At 32.8% G+C, this 8,063-nt stretch overlaps 1 pseudogene; it reads left to right on the top strand.

The window, feature by feature from the left end:
• Positions 1-1,577: 1,577 nt before the first annotated feature.
• On the top strand, positions 1,578-4,679 carry LOC123213467 (annotated as a pseudogene).
• Positions 4,680-8,063: the final 3,384 nt, after the last annotated feature.

Here is an 8,063-nt window from a genome sequence, read left to right on the forward strand (position 1 = left end):
TTCATCTGGACGATGGGATGAAAGTGTCATCTAGATGATGTGACGAGAGCATCGTATAGATGACGCAACGAGAACATTGTCTAGATGATGCTTCGTCTAGATTCATCTGATCCAAACAATTTCAGACGATGCCTTGCTTTTGAGCAGGACGGTGATAACTTTGGGTTTAAAGGGAAATTGCTAGTTGTAACAACCTTGGTCCAATAACCCAGCTCACTGTTAAGATATTGTCCACTTTGGACACACAGTCCATCATGGGTTTGCTTCTGGGCTTTGCAACCCAAAACGCGTCTTAACAGTTAAGGAGCTCACAAACTATTTAACCACTTAAATTCTCCCACCACTAACCGATGTAGGATATATAGATAGACCCAACATCTCTCCCGTGCTTTGTCGATGTGGGATTCGCCTAAGGGTATCACATACACCCCCCTTACGGGACTCAGCGTCCTCGCTGAGGTTTGCCCCACCATCGTTCAAGAGGACATGCAGAGCTGCTCTGATACCATTTGTAACATCTCTGGTCCAATAACCTGGCCCACTGTCAAGATATTGTCCACTTTGGACACATAATCCATCATGAGTTTGCTTATGACCTTTGCAACCCAAAACACGTCTTAACAGTTAAATAGCTCACAGGCTATTTAACCACTCAAATTCTCCCACCACTAACCGATGTGAGATACATAGACAGACTCAACATCTCTCCCGTGCTTTGTCGATGTGAGATTCGCCTAAGGGTATCACATTAGTGGTAGGGAAAGGTTGTTGGAGAGCCATTGAAAATAAACTCTAGGTTTTGAGGGGGGTGGAGGGGGAGGGAAATATTACTTTTGAAAGTTAGAAAACTTTAGACAGAAGTGAAATTTTTAGTTTTTAAAATCTAGGGGGCAAAATATAATGAATTTTATAGTTTTTTAATATTAATGGTAAAATGATGAATTTATCTTTATCTTTAATAGAAAAATTTAACATCAGGTAGATTATGAGTGGATATTTGAGTTTTTCAACTGTCGTAAGTATATTTTTGAGATTGAGTTAAAACTTAGGTGGAAAATAGTCTTTTGGCCTTGAATTTATAAGTTTTCTTTATCATGTAAAATGGTCAAGTGAAATTATCATTTTTCTCTTGAGGTTAAGACTCATGGAAAGGGGTGTTATATAAATTGAGCTCGAACAAGTGCCAATTAGAGTTTGACTTGAATTTAAAAAAACCAACTTGAGATATAGCTCAACTTAATTGATTAGTGATGTGTTCATTAGAGAAGTGACCATAAAATAAGCAAAAGAAGGGTTGTTAGAGATCAATACGAAGAGGAATCAATTAATAAGAAGTCGAAGAGAAAAAAGTTAAATCTGTTATCAATTTTCTAATAACTTACTTGGGTTCGGCTTGCTTGACTTAATCCTTGCGATGGGGCTATCCCTGTTTAAACTCCGATCATTTGAGCTGAGTCACAATTTGATCTCGAGTTGTCTCAGTCTGCATCGAGAAAGAAGTTTAAAGGAAATTCATAAATAAATTTTTTACATCGTAAGGATAGGTTTGTAAATAACTATATTTTGAAACTTCGACAAAATCTGAGCAGCCATTTTAATAGTAACAACAACAGCTGCAATTCAAAAGCCTCTCCCTTCCCTTGCCAACTTTCCAAAACTTGCAAACACACACACACTCTTCTTCATTCTCACTAGCAGCCGCCTCCACCATTTCTCTCTGGAACATGTTTCTCCCATGGCTGCCGCCACTTTCACTTCTCACCAAACTCAAATCCACTGTCTCTCCAAGCTGCCCACCTTCTTTAAATCCAAATCCAAACCCATCTTCACCAAAGTCCTCATGGCCCTCAACGACTCTATGTTAGCTTCCAAGCGCTCCGCCGGCAAGCAGCTATACCTGTATGGAGGTCCTAAAATTTGATAGATTAAAGGGATGTGGTAGGTTCAAAGTTTTAATTCTTTATTGTTAAATAATTGAGTTGCTTGATGTTTTATTTTTTTAAACAATGGTTTGATGGCTGGCACGCCTTTTCATAGCCATGCCAAATTATATAATTTTGATAACAAGACTTTTGGATTGAAAGTTTGAATCTTTGTTGAATGAATGATTGAATGTGTTGTTTGATTGCTGTTGATTTGTTTTTTTCTAAAATGGTTACTGTTACCTTTTATGGAAGGTATTAGTTTTGGTAGATTAAAGGCCTGATGGGTTGAAAGTTTGGATCTTTATTGCTGAATCAATGAGTTGCATGTGGGCTGTTCGTTTGTTTTGTTTAAAGGTTTTTTTTTTCCCTTATGCTGTAATGTTGCAGGTTAAACGCATGGTGGTTAGTACATATCGGGCAGCTAGTGGAGCCGGTGCTGCTGCAATGGAAGAACTTGAGTTGCAGACTCGTGAGGTTTTATAATTAAACCATCTCATAAGCTTGGGTGTGTAAGATTTTTCTGTAATGTGCGTTCTAAACCTATCTTTGTATATTTTTAATTTTTGTTTGTAAGGTATTGGAAGGAAAGCCACAACTTGTAATATATTTAAACAACAGGTATTTAATATCCTTGTGATCAACAATGTTGTCCTGTAATTTGTTGTCACCAAAAAGTTTCGTATGATAACAATTTGGAAACTTTTGATATTTGCAGTATGCTTTTAATTTGTTCTCACACAATGCACCTGTTCTCGAAAATGGGTACAATGAAGAGGAAATGAAATTGGTAAAAGAGACTAGGAAAATCTGGGTAAGTTTTCAAAGTTGGGTTTCTGCTTCATTTTATACATAAATTTCTATTCAGATTGATTGGGATTTCATTAAAAATTTAATTCTATTCTAATGTTGTAGAATGACACGGATGTTAAAGTGACTGCCACATGCATATGAGTTCCTGTCATGCGTGCACATGCCAAGAGTGTGAATCTTCAATTTGAGAAGCCTCTTGATGAGGTATTATCATGATTATTGAAGTAAAGGGTTGCTTGAGTTAATTTTTCTGTCAAATTTTCTTACTAATAGCATCTGTGTATAAAAACTTTTTGGTTTTGCTTATATTTTCTGGTTTATTTTCATAAATAAGTTGGAAACATAATGGGCACAGCTTAAAGTAGATGGTATATTAGTGCTTGTTTTATGTTTGACATTTACCATCATTGGTTCAAAGAAATCTTCTTGTGATGTTGGTGGCTGCGCAATTGAGTTAAGAAATCAATCATATCATTTGGTGTTAAATTTTTCAAAGAAAGATGATATTGCAATTTATTTTTATGGATTAGGAGTTATAAGATAAATAGGTTATCAAATGAAAAGGATGTGAGATGAATACAATTCATGGCTATATATGTATAACAATGAACCAAATTTCTCAAAATTGAGAGGCTTTTCTTGTAGTAAGACAGATTAGTTTAAGATTTGAAGAGCTATTAAATGTTTTAAGTGCAATGGAAGAAACTTTTTCTTGAAAAGTTTATATAAAAATATTTACTATTATGAAATTTTTTGCCAAGGTGGTCACAAATCTTGTTTTTCCCTTGTACATTCTTTAACCATAGATTTCATGTTCCTTTTAGATGGTTAATCCAGGCTCTGTTACCTTCTCTTCCTAGTTCTGCTTTGTTCTTCTGTATCTAGTTTTCTGATTTTCAGCATTGCATTGATATGTCACCTGCCAAAAAGGATAGTTTTGACACCCTAAATAAAAAGTGATGCTCATAGTAAATTTTTATTGTCACGAAAATCATTTTAATGTGGTATATTTTTCCTATTGACTTAAAAAATTCTGGAAGCTTTCTTACTGTAGTTGGTTTTCAGCTTCCACATCCTTCTGTAAAGTCTTTCAATTAACAAATGTTTGCATGCAAAAGAGTATTCAGTTCTCTAGTATTGGCCAAAGTTATTCCTAATCAAACTTGGCTTGGGCCTCGTGATTTTGGGGTGTTAAACTTATTTATCATCCCAGATTAACGCTCTAAAGCAGGATATTATATTGCAAGCAGTTTCCTACTGGGTTCAATATTTGTGTCTCAATTAAAACTGAAATTCTTTTGACTGCTGATAAAAGTCATAATCTTCTATTTTAACCGGTAAACATTTGTGACCTAGTTCAAGTTCTTGATTTCTAGAACATGGCTAAGGAAATTCTAAAGAATGCACCTCGAGTGAGTAGTTATTATTGATGACCGGGCATCCAATCACTTTCCTACACCATTGGAAGTATCAAGCAAAGATGATGTCGCAGTTGGCAGGATTTGCCGTGATGCTTCTCAAGATGGGAATTTTGGGTGATTGTCTTGTGCCATATCTTTCTTTATTGAAGATACACTCAACCTTTAGTATTGAACCATCATACTGATGCTTAAATCTGAAACAGGTTGGATATCTTTGTCTGCGGTGATCAAATTCGCAAAGGAGCTGCACTTAGTGCTGTTCAGATTGCTGAGTTGTTACTATAGTCACCTTCTAGTTCTGAAGTTTCATCTTATAGATTCCTTCAATTGGTAAGATGACATCATGAGTTAATTTATTTGTATGTAGTCTTCATATGCAGATAATTTTCATGCGGTGAAATTGAAGAAAATTTACCAGCTTTTGTAGTATAAACATAGACGCCTTAGCAAGCTGCTCTATATTTTTTGGTATTATTGTGCTTATAATCTGGAATAAATCCATCCATTTGGTTAAAAATTTTGCTAAATTAATCTGGTATACTTGTGAGAGCCCTAGCTAGTTGGAGGTGAAGTAATGCGTATTATTGCTTGTGTCAACCTCTTCATGTGAAGTGCTTTTTCTCTTCTCTGTATAAGAGCTTATGGTAGTATTAAGCTAGATTTGCAAAAGCTAACATCATCTTGCTCATTAGGAGTTAATTCCTCTACGTCCTTAGGGTGTGTTTGGTTTGGATAATATCTTATTACTAAAAACAAAAGATTACCACCAAGAAAAGATTATAGAGTATAAATTTTTACTGTGTCTGGTTAGATTATTGGAGAAGGGCAGGTCTGTTGGTGATCACAAAATCGACAAGTGGTGTTGGGTGGTAGTAGGAGGTGGGATGGGTGGTTTGTAATTTTAATAGAATCCTAAAATTTATATAGAGTGACAATGAGGGTTTAGGTTTACCTGTTATTTTAATTGAATATGAGAGAATTGCAGTACTAAAAATTGAATAAGAGTAAAAATGTAACAAAATTAAGATTACCTTATTAGTTTTTTAATATTTAAGATGAAAGACGTAATCATATTATCATTTTATGTGCCATATCATCTTGGTAATAAAAGATTATCAAAATGTTTTATTACGTAATGAATTAAATAAGATAATGTCAGTAATGAAAAATAGATTATTAGGATATTCAAATATTATTCTGAACCAAAGACCCCTAAGAGTGCATTCAGTTTACACAATCTTTTTTTATTTAGTAATAAAAGATTATTACTAAAATAGATTATTTTAGGAGGGTTTGGTTCAAGCTAAAGAAATATTATTTGGTAAACTATATTTTATTATTGACATTATTTTGTTTGGTTGTTAGGTAGTAAAAGATTATTATATTCTTATATTTCTAATGGTGATGTGACAAGTAATATAAAAGATAATTTAATCACCATCTCTACTTTAGATATTAAAAAATTACTAAGGTAATTTTGATTTTGTTACAATTTTATCCTTGTTTATTAAATTTTTAGGATAAAAATACCCTAACTTCCAATTAATATAACAAGTAATATGAAAATTTTTTTAAAATAATTATATCTAATGACTTTTAAGTAAAATAATATCTTAATATTTTTTTATTATATCCAATCAAACACTATAATTATTTATATCTAGTAAATTTTATTAAAAAAATAGTAATAATTTATATAATTAATCTTCAATGTAATCTATTTTTGTGGTAATTTTTCATTTTTTGTACTAAAAGATTAATCAAATGCAACAAATCCTAAGGTGTATTTGATTGAAGGTAATAAAAGAGTCAATGTCTTATTAATGGTATTATTTTATTTGGTTCGTTCGGTTATATAAAATTTTGATAATCATTTCGCACTAAGAGGAAATATAAAAGGTAAATTGAAATCCAGCTATCTTATTTATGTGACTATTAGACTCTTAGTCAATTTTTAAGGCAGCAATGCACTTGATTTTCTTTATGTTAAATAGCTGGATGGGTTTGAGGCATGTGCAATTAGATGGTAATTTTAATTATATTTGACATGTATGTTTTATTTATCAAGACTATTTGTAGGTTTCTATTATTTGTATTTGCAATTTTGAATCTTTTTATATTTAACTTTATTCATGGATTATCTATTTGTATTTGTAGTGTTGGATTCCTTATTTGTATTTTGTATTTTCATATATGTTTATACATATATTGCTTTTTACTTAGATCTTTTATTTTTTTTAATATTTTGTATTGTTTTATTTGAATATGATATAATACATATTTTTATTACTTATTTCTGGTTAAAGTGTGCTAGAAAATGGATGTGTCACTGTGTAAGAAGTCAAGGATAGGAGTAAAAAAGGCAATAAACAAAGCAATAAGATGCTGGATTTGTTTACTGTCTTATTGTCAAGGAAATCTACACTGGTGGGCTGATAATAGTAGTTTCAAAGTTGGTTATCTAGCTCCAAGAAAGAACTTCCAAACCATGCACTAAAAGTTTTCCTTACATAGAATCTAGAGTGAAGATATGGTAAAGGTAAAAGTAGTACCATGACATAAATGAGATGATAAAACATGAAAGTAGAGGAAAAGTGACAGTTTTATCCTAACAATGACCTTTTCCTCAATAGGCCAAATGACTATTTCCCACTCAAGTTTTAGTTCAATTTCAAAAATATTACTACGATAGTTGAAAAACTCAAACACTCATCTATATGTTAACTATTATTAAAATTTTCAGTTAGAGGCAAAGGTATTGTCATTTTACTAATAATATTAAAAAAATATAGAATTCATTATATTTTCTCTCTTAGGTTTTAAAAACTAACAATTTCACCTTTATGTAAGGTTTTCTAACTTTGAAAAATAACATTGCCCCCTCCGCCCTCTAAACCTAGGGTTTATTTTTTTTCTCTCTCCAGCCACCGGCAACGATGCTTTCAACTCACGAAACTTCGGCCATTAGATTTTCATCTCTTTGGCTCTATCTTTCCTAAACATTATTACTAACGAGTAATTGAGAGAAAGGTTTTTGCCTCAAACCTTTTGCCCTTGGATGACTTTACAACATAAAAAACAAAATCACAGGTAAATATTTATATGACAAGTCATGTTTCACCTAAGAAAGAAGTAATCTTACCCTAACCCCATCACCAAACCATCCTTTGAAGTAGTCATACATTTATTTTTATCATTCTATCTGAATCCACTTCAATGTTGTGTCATCTCATTGATTGCATTGTATTATCTTTTTCATATCTCACTCTTGAAATCTATTTGAGGAATAGGTTTATTTTCATAGTTTGGAAGTCTTTTTACCATTATTTGCTATAGTTGAGCTAGATAACCAACTTTGAAAGTATAAAAGGCATCTTTGAGGAATCAAAAGGCCTACCTCCAACACGGTTTCAAAACCATTTAATTGTCTTGAAGGAAGAGGTGCAACCAATAAATCTTAGGCCATACATGTGTGGAGGGTTGTAGAAGGATGTTATTGAGAAGTTGATTAAAGAGATGCTTGAATCAGGGGTGATTAGAGATAGTGCTAGCCCTTATTCTAGTTCAGTTGTGTTAGTGAAGAAGAAGGATGACACTTGGAGGATATGTAGTGATCATAAAGCATTGTATCAAGTGACTACTAAAGATAGATATCTCATTTACCTAATTGAGGAGCTATTGGATGAACTAGGAGGAGCTGTCATCTTCCCAAAAATTGATCTTAGATCAGAGCATTGGCAAATTCGAAGGTATCCCTCCTCCATTGAAAAAACAACCTCTAAAACTCACGAGAGCCACTATGAATTTTTAGTGATACTCTTTGGCCCTACTGATACTCCTTCCACCTTTCAAAACATTATGAATTGCATATTCAAACCTTTCCTATGGAAATTTGTTCTAGTATTTT

This window comes from Mangifera indica, chromosome 4 (assembly GCF_011075055.1).
Source record: "Mangifera indica cultivar Alphonso chromosome 4, CATAS_Mindica_2.1, whole genome shotgun sequence".
Lineage (NCBI taxonomy): Eukaryota > Viridiplantae > Streptophyta > Magnoliopsida > Sapindales > Anacardiaceae > Mangifera > Mangifera indica.